General features: G+C 33.9%; 1 long non-coding RNA gene and 1 pseudogene across 1 annotated transcript; one reads left to right on the top strand and one right to left on the bottom strand.

Moving 5' to 3' along the window:
- Positions 1–11,895: 11,895 nt before the first annotated feature.
- On the bottom strand, positions 11,896–23,390 carry LOC138305949 (uncharacterized). The gene is made up of 3 exons (XR_011205737.1): positions 23,249–23,390; positions 15,637–15,744; positions 11,896–11,977 (listed from the first exon to the last, which is right to left on the bottom strand). It is a non-coding gene; the product is annotated as an uncharacterized lncRNA (long non-coding RNA).
- A 422-nt stretch (positions 23,391–23,812) lies between these two features.
- LOC138305765 (uncharacterized) lies at positions 23,813–25,705 on the top strand (annotated as a pseudogene).
- Positions 25,706–26,211: the final 506 nt, after the last annotated feature.

Here is a 26,211-nt window from a genome sequence, read left to right as displayed (position 1 = left end):
TTGAAACTAAGTGCTACCAAGTGTTTTATAAATGACCTTGAAACGAAGTAGCTTTTTAGGTGAAAAGCCCGTCAAATTTGTCCCGGTGACAATTTCTAGTTATTATTATTATTATTATTATTCCTGTTTTTAGTGAACGCTCTATCGGACAAACGGTAAGACATAGGATAAAAATGATTTCAGTATGTTTAAAGCCATGGTAACTAAAGGTGATCCATGAACAAAATTAAGTAGGTCAAAAAATCCAATAAGGCCGCCATGACGGAAAAACCTTAAAAACACAAAAAAGCTGCTCTAATTCGAAAAGTTTGAAAGCTATTTCAAATATGAAGGTATTCTATTGTAAGGAATGGACATATCTAACTTTTTTCGGTGACATGTTAATACAAAATATGTCTTGTTAAAAAGCTCGCTAGAGGTCAAAGTTTACCAAATGTTACTATTTTTAGATTTTTTTTTCATTTTTCAATTTTCGTCAATTTTCTTGCATTACATCGATGCAGTATCTCATTCTAAAGGTTTTGATGTCTTCAAATAAAAAATTTGTCCACTAAATAATTTTTTATGACGTAATTAATATTTAACTAAGAATTTTTTGCAAATTTCGACAATTATATTTTAAACATCTCCTCTGATTTCACCAGTCCGATTAAGCCCAAACTCACACAAGATCTTCCACTTATCACCTTGACCAATTCTTGTTAATATGGTGTTGATTTGAATTCAAATATGGCCGCAATGACGTCACTTCCTGTTTAACCTAGACAGCCATAACTCGTTAACCACTGAGTCAATTCCTTTCATATTTTTACATGTTATGTAGAATAGCATACTGAGAAACTTTGTAATTGTACATTTTTCTCTAAAATGTCAACTTCCGGTTGATCATTGACTCATAATGGAAATTCGCCATTTTCGGTGAAAATCATGAAAAAATCTTCTTGTCAAGTTCTACATGGTATAGAGGCTTCATGATTGTGCATGAAGTAAATGCTTAGGTAGTTGACTATCAGTTTTGAAAAAATAAACGACCTTGACCTTCATCCGAGGTCACAGAGTGCTCATAATTTTAGAGCTATGAAAATGATCCAGTGAGCATACAGCTCATTGAGACAGCCGTAGCTCCTTAACCACACAGCAAATTTCTTTGATTTTAGGATATGTTATGTAGAATTGAAAGTGAAACAATTAACTTGAAGACCACATTGCTGTTATACGTGAACTTTCGGTTGTAAATAAGGTCAAAGTTCAAAAGTGCAATTTTTTGACAAAATCATTAACAAATCCTCTTTTGAAAATTCTAAAAGGCCTAGACACCTAATATGAGGCATGTAGTAGCATGCTGGCATAAATGCCAACCAAGTTTATCAATATCATTGACCTTGACCTATATTCAAGGTCACAGGGGCCAAAAAAAACTAAAATATCCAAATGACTTCTTCTTAAGTTCTGAAAGGCCTATAGATCTTATATTGGGCCTGCAGGACGCTGAATATAATAGGCTGACAAGTTTGTTAATATAAATGACCTTGACCGGAATAAACTTTAAAGGTGAAAAATCCCGTCAAATTGTCCCGGTGACAATTTCTAGTTCTTATTATTATTCTTATTATTCTTCTTCCTGTTTTTGGTGAACTCTCTATCGGACAAACGGTAAGACATAGGAAAAAAAAATATTTCAGTAATGTTTAAACCATGTAACTAAAGGTGATCCATAAACAAAAATTAAGTAGGTCAAAAAATCCAATATTGGCCGCCATGACGGGGAAAACCTTAAAATACAAAAATGCTATAATCAAAAAGTTTGAAAGCTATTTCGAATATGAAGGTATTTTTTATTGTAGGGAATTAACATATCTAATTTTTTCCCATGTTACATGCTAATACAAAATATGTCTCGTTAAAAAACTCGCTACAGGTCAAAGTTTACCTAATGTTACTATATTTAGATTTTTTTACATTAATTCAATTTTTGCCAATATGCTATTGCTATTACATCGATGCAGTATATCATTCTGAAGGTTTTGATTAGTATTCAAATTAAAAATTGGTCCACTAAATATTTTTTATGACGTAATTAATATTTAACTAAGACTTTTTTGCAAAATTTCGACAATTATATTTTAAACATCTCCTCTGATTTCACCAGTCCGATTAAGCCCAAACTCACACAAGATCTTCCACTTATCACCGTGACCAATTCTTGTTACCTAATATGGTCGTTGATTTTGAATCCAAATATGGCCGACAATGACGTCACTTCCGGTTTAAACCTAGACAGCCATAACTCGTTAACCACACTCAGCCAATTCCTTTTATATTTTTTATATGTTATGACGAATAGAATACTGAGAAACTTTGTAATTGAACATTTTTCTCTAAAAATGTCAACTTCCGGAGGTGATCATTGACTCATAATGCAAATTCACCGATTTCGGTGAAAATCACGAAAACAACTTTTTGTCAAGTTCTACATGGTATAGAGGCTTGATATTGTGCATGAAGCATGCTGAGGTAGTTGAATATCAGTTTAGAAAAAATAAACGAGCTTGACCTTCATCCCAGGTCACAGAGTGCTTGTGATTGTGGAGTTATGAAAAATGATCCTGTGAAAATTCAGCTCATTGCGACAGCCGTAGCTCGTTAACCAAAAGCCAATTACTCTCATTTTTGGATATGTTATGTTAGAATCAAAAAATGAAAAAAATTCATTTTAAAGTATAACTTTTCTGTAAACCCTAAACTTCCGGTTGGAATAAGGGACAAAGTTTCAAAAATGCAATTTTTTCGACAAAATCATTAAAAAATCTTCTTTCTCAATTTCTAGAAGGCCTAGATACCTAATATTAAGATATGAAGCCATGCTCTACATAAATGCCTAGCCAAGTTTGATAAATGTGATTGAACCTTGGCCTATATCAAAAGCACTCCGGCTAACAATCCTAAAATCAACCAAAATACTTATTGTAAAGTTCTGAAAGGCCTCAAGACTTGGTATTGGACTTTTCGAACGGCTGAAACTAAGCGCTACCAAGTGGTGTTATGAATGACCTTGAACGGAATGTATCTTTTAGGTGAAAAGCCCGTCAAATTGTCACCCGGTGACAATTTCTAGTTATAAAGGTATTTGAAGAAAAACCTCTCGCTGACAGTGAACCTCATACAGAAACGAAACTTGATTTATTATCATAACTTGTATATCTTGTTAATTGAAATAAAAAAATCCTGATAAGAAGTGATCCATTGCGTAAGTTTAAAAACACAATGCAAAATATATATCATATCAAACATAAGAAAGTATCAAAGACAGAGTGATCTTGAATGTAATCAGTGATATTGTGTCCGGAGGTATTATGCATTGCCGTTTAGTTTATGATCACTATGACTGTTATACTAATTACAAGCTCAGACCGTGCTTGATTATTTAACTCTAATAGTTAATAGATGTCATCTTAATTGTTACAATGGTTCGCAATATCGTGGGCTGTAATGCAGTCTATTACCATGGTAAAATACTTGATTGCAGAAAACATTAATAGCCTTTATATATGCCTGTCTCTGATGAACATTATCTAGATATCATCACTCCGCTAGAGATATCAATCCTTGTCTAGAATTTGAGCCTACATCGGAGTTTGACGTTCTTGTCACTTATATATAGTATAAAATATATAAAAAAATTACCCCTTATCTACATATATAAAAATACCACACAGGAATTGTAAATGGCATTCGCTGGCCAAATTTGTCACTCAACCTTCGGTAAAATGTTTTGTTGATTAACTTGTGTCTGCGGCAATGTACCTGCAGAGATGTATACAGAGCTGCCGATGTCGGAGGAGGGGCTATGGGTGGACAATTAAAGTATGAGATAAAAGATTATATCACTAATAATATATAGACTCACATAAACACATAGAGAAGAATACAGAACCCCTGATTCACAAAGAGAAGAGTTTGAATACTAAAGTCAATTTTGGAGAAAGTTATGATATAAGAGTTTCGTCATAGGGCTCCACGAGAACGTTTTCATGTTCATCACGTAATCCATGCGCTGACGTCACACATAGTTATCGACACAAACCGAAGATTTAGATACTATTGTTTTTAAATCCTCAAGTTATTTTAATGGTTCAAAGAACACTGGTAGTTTTGTTACTTATAAAATATCTATGGAATAAGATCACATATTCGTATACAATTTTATCATTGTCTGTTTGACATTAAATAAAGATATTTTTGAAAGTGAGCAATTTGATCTAAGTTTTTAAACAGGTGAGCATGTGTGAGTGCAGACTCTCAATGGAACATCATAATGAACTGATGGGCACCGGGAATACTGACTTGTAATGGAAACTAAATGGGGTTAAAAGTAAAAATATTAATGTGGGATATGTCCTGATTTACTATTATATTAAGTTTTATAGGAATGAGTATATATGTCACGGTTTGTTATAATTGATTATGTGTTATACAAAAAAAAAACATTTCTGGTACTTTTGATTTAGATTCAGACCCAATCATGTTTTTTGAGTTAAGTTCCCATCGCCCCATCTTGTGTGTACGTCTAAACACGCATCGGTTTTTGGGATGCTCGAATAAACAAAAGTCGGCGCCCGGCGGACCGTCTGCCCCGGAAACTCTTTCAAAATGGACTTGGGATTAAAAAACTTATATGGAAGGCGGTATTTTTATCTATTAATACTATATAGATTATTGTGGGCAGAACGTCAACAAACTCCTGTAGATTTAGAGAGAATAGAGGGCAATTTTATTGTTTTAAATCGAACAAAATGCTCAATCCTGGTAGGACCCAAGGACATGGACCATAATTATCTTAAACATAATCAAGCTAATAATTTAATTCTTTCCATTTTTATTAATATAATATCAATTTACATTACCTTTCAAATAGAAAGATAGCAAATAGTACTTAAAACATATATATTGCGAGACACATTTTTTTGTATTCAATGGTGAGGAATATACACATATTGATAGTAGGTACTGCTATTTGAAATGATTTTTTTTGACCGTATTAATGAATAATTGCTTATAGATTCATATTCCATTATTAAATCATCAAAATGCCACATGGTTTTAAAAGTATTTGTTACCGTTAACTAGGTTGTAAATATATAATATACAATAGTTAGTATGTATCATAAAAGGGTTATGCAATACAAAAATTAGTGTACCTTAAATATCTTTCTAAACTATATCTCAGGGAATATTCCATTGTAAAAAATGATATTAAGATACGATAATTTGTAATGGATGATCTTTTGGTCCTTTTATCGCGTCATTAGATACTCAATTTTAATAACAGTATTTTTATTCTACATTTTTAAAGTATTGTCTTGATTTAAGCAGCTTAAATAATGCAACATAATCATATATTTTAATGCGTCTATATGTGTCCTCTGATGTAAATAAACAAACGACAATTTGTTCCTTAAAGTTTATATATATTATAAGCCATTAAAACAGATATCTAAATATTTTTTTGACTGCTTAATTTAATCTATTATTTATTTATCTTCAAATTTATTTGGTCTTTTAATGATTACCTATATAGATATTCAGTTTTTTTATGTCTTAACCACTATGGCTTCGCATTTTTTTAAATACTACACATTTTAATAAAGTTGTAAACATATGTAAACTATTAATGTTTTTTATTTGCCCAATTTGTACTTGCTTCCTGACCAAAAAAACGCGTTCGTTGTCTGTGCATAGTTTTGGCATTAGGTTTATAGCGTTTTCGATATTGGCAGTCCATAAAAATATGCATAACTATGGAATGTATGGGTTTTTACATTAAAAGTGTTATCCATGGGCAACCTGAACGAAAAACTGGGGGATGTGTTAGTGTAAGTCATACTAGGGATCTGGAGGTGTAACGCAATAAAGTTTCAGCTCTGGACAAACGGGTTGTCGCTTTATAAAAAAAAACCTTTCAGATAAATGAACAAAAATTCAATACTGTCAATAGTCGCTTATCGTTTTGCTTTACGATCAAACCATGATTTCATTTTTTGGTCCGAAATTTTTATCATCTGTTTTCCCCATACATATTGATATGCAAGTTTAATGATAAAAATATCAAAAGAGATATGGCATAATTGAAAAATGGAAGATGATTAAAAGCATTGACACACGACGGTTTAAACGGATCCTTTGAAATGAAAACGTAATCATTTAAGTTCCCGTTCTAAAAGTTTTGGCGGTTCACATTAAAAAATAGTAATTTTTAAGAAACTAGCCAAAAATCTCAAGTCTTTTCACTCCTGACCTCATGAACAAAACTATGTATTGTTAAAATTTATTAATTTGATTTGGGTGATTTTATTTTTCAGGATTTTCCAATAGTTGTTTTCAGGGATAATTACCACACTGAATAGGAATTACTTGGTAATAACATTTTATCGAATGGACTTAACTCATATTTTCCTTATCGGTAACGTATAAACTCAGTAAGGTAACATACTCTCAATCCAGTTTATTTTCTTCCGCATCGGCAAAGAAGAGTCTCGCTTCGTCGCGAAACCAAAGTAAAATAATGGTAAATGATAATCAACATTGATAGTATGTCTTACAATACAAAATTTAATTTTTGGTTTCTAAGTTTTTAGCTTTTTATGCAAATTAAAAAAACCTTGTATAGTCGGATATAATAACAATAACAATTAATTAACATGCCGCAGTGGCCGAGGTGGTTTTAGGATGTCTCGACAAATTACCACATATAGCCCTCCACCATTGGATTGGGAGTTCCAAAAATCCATGTAAGTTGCCAGTTACTGACCCCTGGTCGGTGGTTTTACTCCGGATAAAAGTCAAGCATCTGTCCGCCACCATCAAAACATGTCACGCCCTTACATGACATTGGTTATGTTAATAGGACATTAAAACTAATAAAACCCAAAAACCCCAATTAAAAATAACATGAGTGATGAATTTTATTTATTTTTGGTAAATCTAGCGTGGCAAACATTCGGCTGTTATAAATATTAGTCTGATTGTATAGCGGACTGTTAACAAATCGCCTACGTTACTCAATTATTTCAGGAAATTATTGATCATGAGAAGAACAGTGGGAACATAATTATTTCCCATATAAAACTTAGGTTAATTTGACGCTTGATCACACTCATGACATTGACTATTTCTTTTGTAATAAGCTTTTTTAGTTAAACTTTGCTAACATTAATAAGTCGGTTCTCGACCGTCAAGTAGAATGGAGTACTCATTATAGAAGTTTGTACTCAGTATTTGTTGTGGTGATACATTAATTGTGATGGCTAATATTATTTATGGGAATAAATATTGTTATGCAAGAAGAAGTCCTATTATAATATTTATTATTAAATATAAAGTATCAGCCATAAGGTTAGGTGAATTAAAGACGATAATCAAATCGTTTATGTCCGTCATGTAGAAACCTTTTTTCATACACACGTTGCAATGCTGGCAATGTGTTATGCTGTTTATTATCACAGGAAAATTACATTGTTCCAACAGCTATATATTATTCGCGTATGTTGCAACGCTGACCACCAAATCCGATATATCTTAATGACGTAACCAAAAGTCAAACATCAGAAAATCATGGTCACATTATTGATGTATTTATGGCTGTACCCCAATAATTTGATAGTGAGAGGCTTGACCCTCACACAAATAAAGTTTGAGGAAGCAAGCACAATCAGTAATGTCACTAAAGTTCTGGAGTACTGGAAAAAAATGTGAACTGAAAATAATATGTTTATGTTGATATGCGGTCATACAAAAAACCTACTTTCCTTATGTTAAGGTGAGACATTTGAAAACTTGTCGTATTGGGATTCTCGCTTTGAAATAAAACAGATTATAAAACTAATAAATAATAGTATGTTATGGATATGCTTAAAAATAAAACCATCGAAATGTTCAATGTGTTGTAAATACGATGTCTAAACTCTCACCCCTGTCAGACAAATGACCAGGCAACATAAACTAATAATAATAATTATAACACTTACAAAATGTACTTAAGACGTGTTGGTGTTAATTGTGTCGTAACGCTACTCAAATGGCCCATTACTGTTTGGCCTCTCTTTGCTTTTTTTACACGGCTTATGTTATTTTGTGTGGTTAATGAGTCTCACTGTGTTACTCGTGTTACTAATGTCATGCGTAGATTCGTTCACATAACGAAAAACATTCACTGATCTGCTTAATGTGACACAAGAAAGTGATATCAACACTTCTAACCAAAATTTAGGAATAAATATGAACAATTTAAAATGATTATCGTTACCCCCTCTGCAGATACTCTGTCCCGTTTTTTTCAGATAATAGCACTTTATACGTTATGCCACTATTGTGTGTAATTCGTTCCTCAAAAGCCAGTTATTATACCCAGTTGTTTATATTATGTGTTATATAAAAATAAACCTTAATTCAATTCAATATATAATTATTGCCAGCGTCCTTTTAACTGTATCATCAGCACTAAATTAAAATAAAAAATAATATATGAAAAAGCCCTTAACAGTCTTATCAAGATTATGTACATATTTCTATTGCAAAGTTGTAATTTTTGTTTTAATATTTTTTTAAGAATCATGCTGTCACCACAATGCTATTTCCATATATTAGCCAAATCGCATAAATGCATCACGCAAACAATCAGTTGATACTCATCGCTTCATAATCTCCGAGAAGTATAACGTAGTTTCGCAATAGTCTATACATCTTCAAAAAAAAAGTTATTGGACTGAATTGAAAACAAAAACGGGGGGGGCTTAAAAATAGTATCATTGGTGGATCTCGGGAATACGTATTGGATGTTGTGGAATATCTAAAAACCACTATCAAGGTACGAATCGCCTGATTGCCACAATTTAGTGTAGTTTTTTTCCTGCCTAAAAACCATCAGGGTAATGCTATACTCTGAAAACGAAAATAAATAACGTTCGGTATAATGGTATAAAAAAATGTAAGACATATGAAACCAAAACCTATTTATGAGGCACTCAGAAATTTGAACCACTCCTTTTATTTGGATTAAATCATATTCAATTAGTTATTGCCATTTTGTATTTCCTTACTTGTTTATGGGCTTTTTTAGGGATGTATGTGATCACATACGCTAAAAGTTTTGAAAGAAAAAAAAGACTTTAAAAATAATACATTTTCCATGCATCATAAAAATTACATTCACATATTCTTATATACCTTATTTGCATGTGTCGACATGTAATAACGTTATGTTCTAAGCTAAGCTTGTGAAATGCAAAGAAGTTCTAAAAAAGGATATTTTTTTTTCAATTTAAACAACAAAACGTGTGACTGAAGGTTGTTTTCGTAATCAAGGAGTATGGGGGCAAAGACTTTGAGAAATCGTTGCTTATAGTAAACATCGGTGGATCTCAGAACTTACGAGTAAAGTATAATGATTTAAAAAACACTATCAGTCGAAAGGCGTTGTGATTATCACCATTTAAGTGGCAGTCGATTTTTCTGTTTATTTATCAGGGATAATATTGATTTTCAATTAGCCCATTGTGATACTGGGAAGAGTTTGTCGTGATTGTTTTTTACTGAGAAAACTAAACGACATCATGAATAAAAGAATTGTATAGAACACATTAAAAAAAGTGTATATAGAACAAAATAATAATATACAATGGATCGCACAAAAGTTTACACGATTTTGTGCACGTGGTCTTGCTAGCCAGTGCCAAGCTTTAAGCGGTTGAAACGATGTTTTTTTGGTGTTTAAATAGGAAAAAACACAATGAAGAATAACTTTCAACTTTTAATGACATTGGCCTTTAGTTAATTCTTAAAGATATAAAACTAATGTCACATATTCGTTCTACAATTAATATATTATTCTAAAACTTTATCGACGAAGTTCCCATTTTTGATTTATAAGTAATTTGTTTATCTTCTTTGAATAAAGTGTGTATACCAATAAGGTTTCTACATTTCTATGATAAAAAAAAAAATATGTGTTAATCTTATACTTGGAGGGGAATTTTCTTTTTTAGTGTTATCCCACGTGTAATACATAATATTTTATCATTAGGAATAAAAAAAAGGATCATATATATATCTTCACTATTCCTTATCCAAAAAATGCCAAGAAACATAATTGGCACTTCTAATTGATAATTTTGTATTCTTAAAAAGGTATGAAAAAATAAAACGTTACAAAAAAATGATTGTACATGACAACATTCCCCAAACCAAGTAAGTGTGTATCAAAAGTTTCTCTGCCATCTTTTTCGCAAAAATGTGCACCTTTTCCGTTCTCGCTTATTTTTAATTTTCCATTAATTTTAGTACTTTTATATTACTATTCTGTGAATGAATTTTTGAAAATATCGTGTCATACTTTTAACATATCTTGGAATTAAAATAGAACTTAGTTATCATGGCGACACTTTGGGAAATGTTGACATGTAAAATTGTTCTGCCGTAGGAATCATGACCTTTTTTTTTATTTACCATTCCGTGAATTGTGTCAGTAAACTTTCTATAACAAAAGGTGATGTTGCGTCTTTAGCAAGCTTCTGGAGTTGTTCCTTGTTAAAATATTGTTTACCAATTTACTCACCCCTCGTTTGGGTTCTGCTCCTTTTTTTCAGGTTAGTATTTTGCACTTTTGCCTTGTTACCTTCCTTTACCGCCCTCTCGAAGTCTAACTGTGTTTACCTAAAAAATAATAATTAAACTGTAGTGTGTACCAGTGTGTTTTAATACAAATAACTGTCGATGACATATTTTTATTTGTTTTTAATTTTAATTGGCTCGGTTGTTACTTACGTTCACTGACACCACATGAAGGTAGAAAGATTATTAATGCAAATTAAAAATGTAAAAGACTTATGAGCTCAATTTGAAAAAAAACCCCACAAAAGACTGTTATTTCTAAATATTACGTTGTATAAAAAAAATGAAAACAAAATGTTTCAGTTACAGGTCAAATTTACCTTTTTAATATTATATGTGTAAACTTTTCGAAAATAGGGACCAGGTACGCAAACATTCTTAAAAAGTATGTTACAGTTATTATAACGATAATTAACCTTGTTCATTTTAAGGCGTGTTTTTTTTTGATTATTGGTAGAAATGTCCAGTACTGTACACATTGATATTCACATCGTCGATACTAATTACTTTGTTAATACCCCCTGTGAAGTTCAATGTATATATAAGCTTAATTAGTTTGATACTGAACCATGTGATTGAGAGGGATAATTACGTCGGTCAACGCGTTATGCTAGTTATTTCAATTAATTTAATAAAATATATAAATAAATTGAATTCATTAAGGAATAAATATTTTAGAAAAATATACTCACATCAGGCCATTTCTATATCTTATGGTATGTGTTGTTGAGTTAAAAATGGCTTAAGCCCCCTTAGTATAGCAGAGCCCTCTTTGAAAACCAGCACAGTGAATTCCGGTATAGATTGAATTAGGATACTGCACAACAATCCGATTGGGCATGAGTTACCACCTAACAATGTATATATATATTGAAAAAGGGAATACAAGTCAGCTCTGTATGTTTTGTAAATATTATCAGCATACTAAAAAGACTTTTTAAACCTTGCAAAAAAAAATGATGCATGATTATTTTTCCAGAATCGGCATGTATACCTTATATCGCTTTATTTTTACAAATCTGGCATAAAGGTCATCCATGCTAATATCCTTAATCTATACAGGTATCGGCTAAATCAAATAATCTTTCTGGTGATCATAGGCTATCGACTTGACTTATTCGTTTACCGATCTACAACGCGGAACACTACAAAACGTCGGAGTTATAATACAGAAATATATTAGTTCAATTTCACCTTTCAATCTTAAGTCATTATTCTTTCCACTCGTCCCCACTTGGTGTGTCTACTCGATTTCACAACATTTCGATTGAAATGGTTTGACGTTCTATGTTAGAGATGTTACTGATGATTTCTAAAAAAAATGGAAAAAAATAAGGTTCAAATATCAACAAAAAAATATATAAAAAGTAAAAATTGAAACCTTTGTTTACTCTAACGAGAGTTACAGTAAGTGTTGTAAAGCAACGCACACGTCCCCTGCCCGTGAATGACTATTTTATAATATATAGCTTAGTTTTTGCTATTGATGTTTGAACAAATTCCGTTTATGCTCTTCTCGTGGTATACGTCCCGGTAACTTTTGAATAACAATATGATTTGTAGTTGCCCTTTTGACACCTTTCAATAAATTCGCACTCCCAAGCTCTATTTTTCTTTCAATTATCCCACTATGATTGTATTAAGTTTGAAAAAAAAATATTGTTATGTTGCTCATAGTGTTCTGTTATCACGTTTTAAACCTTTGGCCTTTAAAAATTTGTTCTGTTTTTTTAAAATAACGTCTTCCAGTATGAAAAGCTTGTATATAAAAGAGCGCACCTGTCCTGTCGTAATACCGGGACAAAACGTCTCTTCAAATTGGTCGCGTTCGCCACACATTCAGTATGTAAATAAAAAGCAAATCACGCTTACGTGCCTTTTTTGAAAATAACCAAACACCAGGTGTCATACCCCCAAACACAGCTAGTGTTAGTATTTAATTTGAAAAAGTCATTATCGTATTCATTCCAGGACTTCAGGAGTACTGTTCTGTCTAAACACATTTTAACACGTAAGGCGTACTTATCTTAATTAGTATCATCTCAGATTTCGAGTCTTATAGTATCATTAAGACTTATGATAACTTAAGATCGTACATTGCCGGTTCACCTTCCTGTTTTACAAAGCAAACTACATCTACTCATAAATAAAACTTTTCGATAACTACCAAACATAAACGGAATATATATGGCGTTTTTACTTGTTTCGTCATTGCGGTTATTATATCTAAACTACTTCATTTAAGGGCCATGGTAAATCATGAGGCTCATTGCCAGTGGTCAATAATTAAAATCATATTATACATTTATTGCCCTGGCGCGGGGTAGCCGGCAGGACATGAACGCTTTTGTTTACCCGAGGGGGGCTTGTCATATTTTCCCGAGGGGGTGTAGCCCGAATTGTTTATTTATATACGAACAATATAAAGTTTTTTCTCGCGCTAGTATACAATGTCTAATTTACGTAATGGCTCTAGGGGACATTAATTTGGTGCCCCAAAACACTGTTGCCGCTGTTTGAGGCTAATCGTTACAGATATTTGTTAAAATTTAGAAGTTTAGACCTACAGTATCTTTCAGGACCAAATCAATTTCCTTTAGCATGTTATTGATAATATAAAAAATTCCATGTGAGGTGTAATTGTGTTATTCGGTATTCCCTTTATTCTTGAAGAATATTCAAAATACATTTCCTCGGGACGAAAGCGTCGTTCGTCTGTCAATGCCTCCATTTTTGTTGTTATTCAGGAATACCCTCGGAGAGAATTCCTTGGACACGAAACGTCAAAACTCTTCCTAATACGTAATAAGGAGGCTCCTCGTATTTATTGGTGGGGGAAAAACACGATTTGTGTTTACAAATTGTTTTGTTTGCCCTCACTCTAAATAGTAATATGAATAGGTAATGTATTTAATTTATTTTACACTCTTGTGAATTATCAGCTTGTGATATTATCATTGTTTTCTTTTGGTCTGTTTTCCCTTAATATGTTAATGCTTGTATTTGTATTATACTGCCATTGCCCTTTTCACACGACTGATCGTATTTCCCTATCTACATTGAACCATGTGAACATGTTAAAGCAAGTTAAAGTACTTGAAAATGTCCTCAAAAGATTATTAGGGGTATTTTAAGTTAAAAGTTCTACATATGCCGTGCAAGGCAATCTAAATGATCAATTAAGCAGTGGTTGTCGTATTTTTGACATCCATTGGTGCGTAAACATACATTGGATATTTTCTAGTATAGCCAATGGTGCGCGTTAGATATGCTAGAACACTACAACTAGGAATAAACGCACTGTGTACTTGGTGATATTATTTTCGCTTAAAGCACGAATCCGAACCCGTTAATGTGTCCGTAACCCTGGCGGGTGGAGAGAAAATATTTTACTTGTTTTTTTTTTTTTCTCTATCAATTATCATTTCCGTTCTCTACATCACTACAGCTATTGGATTATCTGGTTGTGATTGTTTATTTATTGTTCAAATATTGATACCTCATTTGTCTAATTCGGTTGAAAAATGTCAATATTATGACCATTTTTCACTTTTTAGTCAAATTCGAGATGGTGGCTATCTTGTCGACGTCATAACCGGATATGCGATGATAACATTTTGATTTGTGATCAGTGGGTCATAGGGGTTCAGAAAAATATTTGGTTCGCAAGGTTTTCTTTTTTGGGGGGAGGGGAAGGGGGGGGGGTGCTCTGTGGGACCCTCCTAGCCCATGGCCTAAGATTAGTGAGTGATGTCGTTATGAAAATAATAATTCAAAAAATGAAAATTGAAAAAAAAATGCTTCAAATTTCTTTATCAATAAGTGGTTATGCCTTACGACATTAAAAAATTTTTATATTCATATTTAATTTCTCTTTTTCTTCTTTTTTAAAATAGAGATTTGAATGCATTAATATAGTAGCCCTTTTTTCCTGTATACGTGTTCTGTCTGATACTTCAATCTATAGTTATCTAGGTCATCACTTCATATTTAGGCCAAGTTGATGCAAACAGTTTGTGCGGGTATATACTCGATAGCCTCCGTTCAGACAGGTGATACCCTGTGACGTCACCATGTTTAAGACTCTAATAGTTAGAGATGTTATGATAACGCCCAATACGTTGACCAGGGAACATATTATTGCTTCAGAATGAATTTGTCCTTATTTCTATTGGCTGTCTATTCTGTCCGATATATTTCTGGAACACCATGACAAAACCATGGTATTGTTTGTTTCAGCTTTTGACTAAACAATTTCTCAACATGTAGGTTATGACTATATCTATCATGGATTTGTGTTGATTTTTTCGAATGTGGCACAGCTGTAAATATGATGATAAATCACACAGCGATAGGTTGTTGGGTAAAAAATATATTTCACACTAGTGAAGTTTTAAAATAAAACTTCAAAAAGACACGAGTTGTAGCGGTTTGTTTTTAAACTTAAGAATGTGGAATTAAGTCCATATCCATTTTAATATTTGTGATGTGAACCAATTCTACAGAAACACTGTTTTTATTACCGCTGAATAAATAGGGATTTGAATAGGATGTGGATTGCTAAATATTGGGGTATGTATTACAATTTAGTATGGTGGTGGTGATTGGTTGTGATTGAATTGTGTTACGAAATGAATGGATTACTTTACTTTGTAAACATGGTAACCAAGACATTTCTCTAAAAAATCATTTTAAAAAATTTGGCTAAAGAAAATCATTTTTGACCAAATGTTAGCGAGACTCCAGTATCTTTGTGGTTTGCTGACCACTAACCAAAATATAGATTTCCGTGTAAGAAAGATAAATGGAAGAAGACACCAAATACACCCTCAAACGACATTGTTTAAAATCCCCATATGAAATATAAGGTCTACTTTTTTTCTATTTTGCAGTGTACTTATAAGTTGTTTCGTTAAACGAATCACAGTGTAAATTAATATTTTGTACGTAGACTACAAGAACCGTTCTTACCTTTAGTTAGGGATCCATTATGATGAAAAACACGTTGACATGATGACAGGCTTTAAAAAAGGGGCAGCTCTGTCGGTAGTTTACCTGCATGTACTCTACTCAGCATACCTGTGTCAAAACATTAAATGAGTTATCTAATCGCACCCTGCTGATCGTAGTACTTTACACTCAAGCTTGTGACATCAACAGTATGTCAGGGTTATGTGTACCAAATTTTATAAAGCAGACAGACAGACAGCAAGACAGACGGACAACCCGATACAAGTATACACCCTTTGCGGTTGTGTCTTTGATTGTATTCAGCGCGTATCATTTATAAGAGGTGAAGAATGAACTCCTCGAAGAAGTCAAAATTTTTTTTGCATTAAGATTTTTCTCATATAGAGTTTTGGAAATAGGCGTTAATACCATAAAAGAAAATGGAGGAAAAAAACAAATGTCCGTGTGCTCGTTTTGGAGCTATTATCACTCCAAGATACCTAGTTGATAAAATTTATGCGAATTTTGCCGTTTTTGACCACATATACCAGAGATGAAAACTCATTATTCCATAATGAGGTGTTTGATATGTATGGATATTTGCAGAATTTATTTTCTAATAGTCTTTTTTACAAATATATCAGTTATGATTAAAACGACCCATAGATTTCTCAGAATAACAGCATATGCTACCCCTTCCCCTTAATTGCACACATTTTCAGCCAATTTGCTATTTTTTTCCATTTATAAAAAAAAAGTTCTGGTATGAAACTTTTGTCAATATTTTGCATATCAATAAGAAAAAAAAAAATGTTCTTTCTAAATCAGGCAGAAAAATGGGAGTCCGCGTGCTTAAAATGAAAAATAAAGAGTGCTCAAATTACCATTGAATATAAAGTGATAAAAAAGTGTACCATTTCATACATTTATGCTCAATATTTTAATTACCACGAACCCAGAAAAAAATTGTAGCAAAAATTACCTCAATAGAGCTAAAAATGCTGGCTCAGTGATGATAAAAAAAAAAGCAATTTAAGTGAAAAAATTGTAAAACTGTGGCTCTATTCAAAACGACAAAAAGACACAATTTCAAAAATAGTCGCCAAAAAGAGCCATTTCTTAAAATCCCTGTATAAAAACGTTAACAGAACAAAATGTAATTTTTTGACAAAATTTGCAACTGACAACTATATTATATTGATAAATTGTAATTAAAAATCTCATAACTTTTTTTGATTGATGTCTAAATGAGACTTCAACAGAAGCTTTGCTTATTGAAGCGTTGGTGTCACTACTTTTTAAAAAAAAAGTATCGGGGTAAAAAAATATTAAATTCTCTGCAAATTATTTGGATCCGCGTAAAGTCTGCAAATACTTTTTTTCCATAACCCGATGAAATTAATACAAATAGTGACAGCAATGCTTATAATAACTAATTTTATTATCTATTTGATAAAATAAAGTGTGTTTAAATGTACCATTCTAGTGATTTTTAAAGGTATTCTTTTCCCGAATCAATACTGTGATTCCACGATAACGTCGGTGTTTCGTGTGCCATTTTCGAATTGCTTTCATAGTGTAATGGAAAAAGTATTGGTCAATCAGAAAACCAGATTTAATCTGAAAACAAAGAAAAATAATTATTTTGGTTTGTTTTGCTTTTGCTTGATACGATAGTATTTTTTTCAAAAATTAGACTGCTTTTTTTTAAAAAATATGCAACTAACGTTATTTGCGTTGAAAATATCAGAAATTTTGCATGCATGGAAAATTGCTTTGCTGACACGGTTTTCGTCGAACTTTATCAAAATGGCGGAATATTATAGTTGTGAAATTGCATTAAAAAGTCGAAGTGTGACAAAATGATCTCAAAAGGTTATAAAAAACCTCGGCAAGCCTCTGGTTTTGGCAACATTTTGTGACCATCAGGTAAAATATTCCTATCTTTCATATCCACAAACTGAATAATTCCTAGTGTCAATGTTATAAGTCTCTAGTGTGAATGGTATCAGTCCTAATGTAAATGGTATTAGTCCCCAGTGTCAATGCTATTAATCCCTAGTGTCAATTGTATAAGTTCCTAGTGTTAATGTTATAAGTCCTAGTGTCAATGGTATTAGTCCCTAGTGCCAATGGTATTAGGCTCTAGTGTAAATGGTATTAGTCCCTAGTGTCAATGGAATTAGTCCCTAGTGTCAATGGTATTAGTCCTAGTGTCAATGGTATTAGTCCCCAGTGCCAATGGTATTAGTCCTAGTGTCAATGGTATTAGTCCCTAGTATCAATGGTATTAGTACTAGTGTCAATGGTATAAGTCCCTAGTATCAATGGTATTAGTCCTAGTGCCAATGGTATTAGTCTCTAGTGTGAATGGTATCAGTCCCTAGTGTCAAGTAGTCCCTAGTGCCAATGGTATTAGTCCTAGTGTCAATGGTATTAGTCCCTAGTGTCAATGGTATTAGTCCTAGTGTCAATGGTATTAGTCCCTAGTGTCAATGGTATTAGTCCTAGTGTCAATGGTATTAGTCCCTAGTGTCAATGGTATTAATCTCTAGTGTCAATGGTATTAGTCCCTAGTGTATCAATCCTGAGTGTCAAGTATAAGTCCCTAGTGTGAATGGTATTAGTCCCTAGTGTCAATGATATTAGTCCTCAGTGTGAATGGTATTAGTCCTAGTGTCAATGGTATTAGTCGCTAGTGTCAATGTTATTAGTCATTAGTGTGAATGGTATTAGTCACTTGTGTCAATGGTATTAGTCCCTTATTGTCAATGTTATAAGTCTATCTAGTGTCAATGGTATAAGTCCCTAGTGCGAATGGTATTAGTCCCTAGTGTGAATGGTATTAGTCCCTAATGTGTCCATGGTATTAGTCCCTAGTGCGAATGGTATTAGTCTCTTGTGTCGATGGCATTAGTCCCTAGTGACAATGGTATTAGTCCCCCCCTAGTGTCAATGGTATTAGTCCCTAGTGTCGAATGGTATTAGTCCCTAGTGTCAATGGTATTAGTCCTTAGTGTGAATGGTATTAGTCCTAGTCCCTAGTGTGAATGGTATTAGTCTCCTAGTATCAATGGTATTAGTCCTAGTGCCAATGGTATTAGTCCCTAGTGTGAATGGTATTAGTCCTAGTGTCAATGGTATTAGTCCCTAGTGTCAATGGTATTAGTCCTAGTGTCAATGGTATTAGTCCCTAGTGTCAATGGTATTAGTCCCTAGTGTAAATGGTATTAGTCTAAATGGTATTAGTCCTAGTGTCAATGGTTTAATCCTGTTCAATGGTATTAGTCCTAGTGTCAATGGTATTCAGTCCCTAGTAGTCAATGGTATAAGTCCCTAGTGTGAATGGTTATTAGTCCCTAGTGTCAATGATATTAGTCCTCAGTGTGAATGGTATTAGTCACTAGTGTCAATGGTATTAGTCCCTAGTGTCGAATGGTATTAGTCTCTTGTGTCGATGGCATTAGTCCCTAGTGACAATGGTTTTAGTCCCTAGTGTCAATGGTATTAGTCCCTAGTGTCGATGGTATTGGTCCCTAGTATCAATGGTATTAGTCCCTAGTGTGAATGTTATTAGTCCCCAGTGTCCATGGTATTAGTCCCTAGTGCGAATGGTAATAGTCTCTTGTGTCGATGGTATTAGTCCCTAGTGACAATGGTTTTAGTCCCTAGTGTCAATGGTATTAGTCCCTAGTGTGAATGTTATTAGTCCCTAGTGTCAATGGTATTAGTCCCTAGGCTGTATCAATGGTATTAGTCCCTAGTGTCGAATGGTATTAGTCCCTAGTGTCAATGGTATTAGTCCACTAGTGTCAATGGTATTAGTCCCTAGTGTCAATGGTATTAGTCCCTAGTGTCAATGGTATTAGTCCCTAGTGTGAATGGTATTAGTCCTAGTGTCAATGGTATTAGTCCCTAGTGTAATGGTATTAGTCCCTAGTGTCAATGGTATTAGTCCCTAGTGTCAATGGTATTAGTCCCTAGTGTGAATGGTATTAGTCCTAGTGCAATGTATTAAGTGGTAATGGTATTAGTCCCTAGTGTAAATGGTATTAGTCCCTAGTGTCAATGGTATTAGTCCTAGTGTCATGGTGATATTAGTCCCTAGTGTCAATGGTATTAGTCCCTAGTGTCAATGGTATTAGTCCCTAGTGTCAATGGTATTAGTCCTAGTGTCAATGGTATTAGTCCTAGTGTCAATGGTATTAGTCCCTAGTGTCAATGGTATTAATCTCTAGTGACAATGGAATTAATTCTCTAGTGTCAATGGTATTAGTCCCTAGTGTCAATGGTATTAATCTCCTAGTGACAATGGAATTAGTCCCAGTGTCAATGGCATTAGTCTTTAGTGTGAATGGTATTAGTCCCTTAGTGTCAATGGTATTAGTCCCCAGTGTCAATGGTATTAGTCCCTAGTGTGAATGGTATTAGTCCCTAGTGTGAATGGTATTAGTCCCCTAGTGTCAATGGTATTAGTCCCTAGTGTGAATGGTATTAGTCCCTAGTGTCAATGGTATTAGTCCCTAGTGTCAATGGTATTAGTCCCTAGTGTCAATGGTATTAGTCCCTAGTGTCAATGGTATTAGTCCCTAGTGTCAATGGTATTAGTCCCTAGTGTCAATGGTATTAGTCCCTAGTGTGAATGGTATTAGTCCCTAGTGTCAATGGTATTAGTCCCTAGTGTCAATGGTATTAGTCCCTAGTGTCAATGGTATTAGTCCTAGTGTCAATGGTATTAGTCCCTAGTGTCAATGGTATTAGTCCCTAGTGTCAATGGTATTAGTCCCTAGTGTGAATGGTATTAGTCCCTAGTGTGAATGGTATTAGTTCCTAGTATCAATGGTATTAGTCCTAGTGCCAATGGTATTAGTCTCTAGTGTGAAGGGTATCAGTCCCTAGTGCCAATGGTATTAGTCCTAAATGTCAATGGTATTAGTCCTAGTGTCAATGGTATTAGTCCTAGTGTCAATGGTATTAGTCCTAGTGTCAATGATATGAGTCCCTTTGTGTCAATGGTATAAAATCCTTAGTATCAATGGTATTAATCTCTAGTGTCAATAGTATCAGTCCTTAGTGTCAATGGTATAAGTCCCTAGTGTGAAATGGTATTAGTCACTAGTGTCAATGATATTAGTCCCTAGTGTGAATGGTATTAGTCCCTTGTGTCGATGGTATTAGTCCCCAGTGTCAATGGTATTAGTCCCTAGTGTCAATGGTATTAGTCCACTAGTGTCAAAATGAATGATTTTTTCCCTAGTGTCCAATGGTATTAGTCCCTAGTGTCAATGGTATTAGTCCCTAGTGTCAATGGTATTAGTCCCTAGTGTCAATGGTATTAGTCCCTAGTGTCAATGGTATTAGTCCCTAGTGTCAATGGTATTAGTCCCTAGTGTCAATGGTATTAGTCCCTAGTGTGAATGGTATTAGTCCCTAGTGTCAATGGTATTAGTCCCTAGTGTCAATGGTATTGGTCCCTAGTATCAATGGTATTAGTCCCTAGTGTGAATGTTATTAGTCCCCAGTGTTTATGGTTATTAGTCCCTAGTGTCGAATGGTATTAGTCCCTAGTGTCAATGGTATTAGTCCCTAGTGTCAATGGTATTAGTCCCTAGTGTCAATGGTATTAGTCCCTAGTATCAATGGTATTAGTCCCTAGTATCAATGGTATTAGTCCCTAGTGTGAATGGTGTTAGTCCCTACTGTCAATGATATTAGTCCACAGTGTGAATGGTATTAATCGCTAGTGTCAATGATACTAGTCCCCAGTGTCAATGGTATCAGTCCCTTATGTGAATGGTATTAGTCCTAGTGCCAATGGTATTAGTCCCTAGTGTCAATGGTATTAGTCCCTAGTGTCAATGATATTTGTCCTGAGTGTGGATGGTGTTAGTCCTAGTGTCAATGGTATTAGTCCTAGTGTCAATGGTATTAGTCCCTAGTGTCAATGGTATTAGTCCTAGTGTCAATGATATTAGTCCCTAGTGTCAATGGTATTAAACCCTAATGTCAACGCTATTAGTCCCTAGTGCCAATGGTGTTAGTCCCTAGTGTCAATGGTATCAGTCCCTATTGTCAATGGTATATATCTCTAGTGACAATGGTATTAATATCTAGTAACATTGGTATTAATCTTAAGTGACAATGAAATTAATTCTAGTGACAATGGCATTAGTCTTTAGTGTGAATGGTATTAGTCCCTAGTGCGAATGGTATTAGTCCCCAGTGTAAATGGTATTAGTCCCTAGTGTGAATGGTATTAGTCCCTAGTGTGAATGGTATTAGTCCCTAGTGTCAATGGTATTAGTCCCCAGTGTCAATGGTATTAGTCCCTAGTGTGAATGGTATTAGTCCCCAGTGTCAATGGCATTAGTCTTTAGTGTGAATGGTATTAGTTCCTAGTGACAATGGCATTAGTCTTTAGTGTGAATTGTATTAGTTCCTAGTGCCAATGGTATTAGTCCCTAGTGTGAATGGTATTAATTCCTAGTGTGAATGGTATCAGTCCCTAGTGTCAATGGTATTAAGCCCTAGTGTCAATGGTATCAGACCTTAGTGTTAATGGTATTAGTCCTAATGTGAATGGTATTAGTCCTAGTGTCAATGGTATTATACCCTAGTGTCAATGGTACCAGACCTTAGTGTCAATGGTGTTAGTCCTAGTGTGATTGGTATTAGTCCTAGTGTCAATGGTATTAGTCCCTAGTGTCTATGATAATAGTCCTAGTGTCAATGGTATTAGTCCTAGTGACAATGGTATAAATCGCTACTGACAATGGTATTGATATTTGCGAAAAAAAATCAAACATTCGTTCAAAATAGGCAAGTGAGTTTCAGTCGCGATATTATATCACCATAAAAGTCGTTGGGAACCTATCCTTTGATACTCGTCAAAACGTGGCTTGTCCCAGACGGCATACGAAGTCACTTGCGTTTGGTATCAACATACACAGCTTATAAGAAACCACGAACTAGTGACTCGGGATAGCACAGTATAAAACGTAACTATAAGGTAACCAATGTCGCTTTTATTTAAATAAACAGTCCATCGACCTCATACATGTGTAGCATGTCAGAGTGCGACACTCAATTAAAACTATTTTATTTTAAAGATGCTCCACCGCTGACAAACAGTATTGTTTCTCTATGAAATACAGGAGCAGGCGATTTAGTATTTTCCTTCGGTTACAAAAGTTACTTACTTTACACCATTATGACCATTGAAAGGTTTTGGCTTCTCATTTTACTTCAAGATAAAACTATCAAAAATATTTTTTTGCATCCCGTAAAAAATCCGTGGCACTATATCCTATATGGAATGAAGTACTTATTGCGCATGCACCAAAAGCAAAATAAATCATTTCGTATTATTTTTTGTGTGTTAATTAGACATACATATACATGATTAAACACCAATTATAGTTCAAATGATGAGTATCGTTTATGGTCCGTCGGCGGTGTAGTATCTTTTAAACTTATAATTGATGTATATATTAAAAGCAAAATATCATAGTTTTTCTATGGTTAACGCATCTGCGTCATATTTATATATTTTGAAAAGGGGCGTATTTGTTAGTACGTTGTAAACGATACCAGTGACAAAACAGCTACAGAATGTAGTATAACATCAACTTACTTAACTTATCGCATCATTCAGATTCGAGTACTATACACTCGAGTTGGTGAGTTCGTCCTTCAATCCCTGTTTACCAAACACTCTCATCATTATTTTCTGAGAGCGCCCGTGTTTTTGACTTCCATTAACACATCAATATGAACAGCAGTAACGCTACGTGAGTTATCAAATCACGTGATTGTGTTATCGTTTTATTAACATCCGATCACATGACGTTCTAGATTGTGACATTGGTAATAGGTAAATTATCTATATTTTAGTAGTTTTGTTTGGTTTATTTAACAATTAAATGATTGTTTGGTTGCATCCATTGAAGATATAAATGCAATATGAGTGGCAGATAAATAGAATAGCGCCAGTCAATTGTTATATTTACATTTTACTTTCTAGTTCAAAGTAAAACATAATTTAGATGCGAGTGGACATTTAAACTTCCCGCTTCAGCCATTTAACCTCAACAGCCAAGTTCAAAGTGATAAAATATATTTCCTATAAAAAATTGAAAATACAACAAAATTTCGATGTTTTTCAGTAGCTTTTCAGTTTACATTCAATAATCCCTACTTTTAATAAAGCGTCTAGTAAAGTTGATTTCATGATCAACATGTGCGTTTAAGTCGCAAGTCACGCGTTATCTTCCGAGAGTTCACTGTACTGGGGGCATGAGTCATGACTTCCGGCAATATCATTTACATATGAAAACAAACAGACGATATGGGCGGCCAAGATCACTGTTGCGTAGTTAACTGTACCAACAGAAGAAGTAATCTTCCGAAAAGTTATGCTTTCCATCAGATACCTGCCCGTCCTTTATCGCGGCAAAATGGATGGATTAGGGCGTCGGGGAGGAAACTTGGTAAGAAAAAGGGTGAGTTAATGTTACAGAAAATACCAAATTTTGTGGTGCTCATTTTGTAAGCGGTAGGAAGAGTAATGACCGACAGACATCGACTACATTCCATCACTTAATATACCATTTTTGCTTGACACCCTAAACGTGTAACAAATACCAGTAAACGTGCAGCGAACTATGTAAATGCAGTAAAAGAAGCAACAGCACTTGAAAACAAAAACTGTGAAAAAATCGGGTCGAGTGTTATTTCCTATGGACATTGATGACGTACAGACAGAGATTGAAGTCGATACAGTTATTAAAAACGAGAACAATATATGCAGTACACGGATGTCTGAGGATGAAAGTCCATTTTTTAATGATCATGATTACCACAAATTTTGGGTTTTCCCACATGGTCCAATGACTCAAGATTCAACAACTCAAACAATGGAAAGGTCCAGTGTTTCAATTTCGACTCAAAGTGAGAATGAAACAACAACTAGCTCTGTTCAAACTGATAACATAAAAAATGCTACAAAATGTGTGCAAGTTGACACTTTTCATGGAAGTTTGATAGATGTAAAACTTAAACACCAAACAAAACTAGTCAGAGACTTGAAAACCAAAGTTGACATTCTTACCAGGAAAAATCAGTTACTGAATTCACAGAAGTTTTGCACCGAAAACCTTATGACCTCTGACCATGCTGTGCAATTTTATACAGGACTTCCTAACCTTTTGACATTCAATGCTTTATTTGAATATCTAAAACCCAAAGCAGAAGCAATGACATACTGGTCTGGAACTGAAACAGCAGATCGAACCACTACTGATAGAGGAAGACCTAGAAAAATTACTTTGAAAAGTGAATTTTTTGCAGTTCTGGTTAGACTTAAACTTGGACTTTTGTTAGAAGATATTTCACAGCGTCTAGACATTTCGGTTGCAAGTTTTTCAAAAATATTTAATACATGGATTCGATTTTTGAGTTTGGAATTGCAGCTTCTTTTTCCTTATCCATCTGCTGATAAGGTACAGCAACTTATGCCGGAATCATTCAAGAAATTTCCAAACACACGCATAATTCTGGATTGCACAGAGATATTTATACAGAAACCATCAGCTCTTAAAGCTCAGCGAGAAACCTGGTCATCTTAAAAACAGAAATACATACAAATGTTAAATTAGAATCACTCCAGATGGAACTGTGTCATTCGTGTCCACATTATATGGCGGAGCTGCGTCAGACAAATTTATTGTGCAAAACAGTGGAATCCTTGATCTCATTGAAGCTGGTGATAATGTTATGGCCGACAGAGGGTTTGAAATTCGAGATGAACTGACAAGGAAAGATGCATTTTTGAACATACCCCCATTCCGTGATGGACATTTTCAGTTGTCATGTGAAAAAGTGGAGACTACTAGACGCATCGCTGAAGTTAGAATCCATGTGGAACGTGCTATCCTGCGTATAAAATGTTATCATATATTGAATGGAACAATGCCTTTAAGTTTGCAGATTGTTGCAGATGACATCTTTAAAACATGTTCCTTTTTGACAAACTTTCAAACGCCTATTTTAAAGTAACATTGAATTTGTATGGATGTTATGTTCATGTATATGTATAGTATATGTATAAAAGACTCATGACTCGTGTATACATATTTGAAATAAATGACCATTTATTTTATCCAATGCACATGTAAATTCATGCAGTTGCATATTATAAAGTGATACATTTAACACCCATGTATAAAAACTTATATATACATGTATGATGAACATGTATGCATTTAATTTAATGTATATCAGAAACCTTTAACTAGCAAGTGAAAACTTAAATATCATGGTTGACAATATGTAGTGTCTTTTTTCTCATACAAAGGCAAATATCATGTTTATGAAAAGTTCATAAAAACATTTAAATGATATCAGCATAGATATGATGAATTATCTGCAAACACATATTTAATCTTTGCATATTATCAGTTCTTACGTCATTATTTCGTGAGTAAAATTCACGTCGTTTTTTTCTGAAAAGTGTGACGTTACAATCTATACTCACTTACAGGGGCAGATAACTCTGTAAACTGCAAATATAGAATATGTAGCATGAGAATTAAGGAA

This window comes from Argopecten irradians, chromosome 13 (genome assembly GCF_041381155.1).
Source record: "Argopecten irradians isolate NY chromosome 13, Ai_NY, whole genome shotgun sequence".
Lineage (NCBI taxonomy): Eukaryota > Metazoa > Mollusca > Bivalvia > Pectinida > Pectinidae > Argopecten > Argopecten irradians.
Note: the sequence above shows the minus strand (reverse complement) of the source record. Positions and strands in the feature narration are given on the sequence as shown.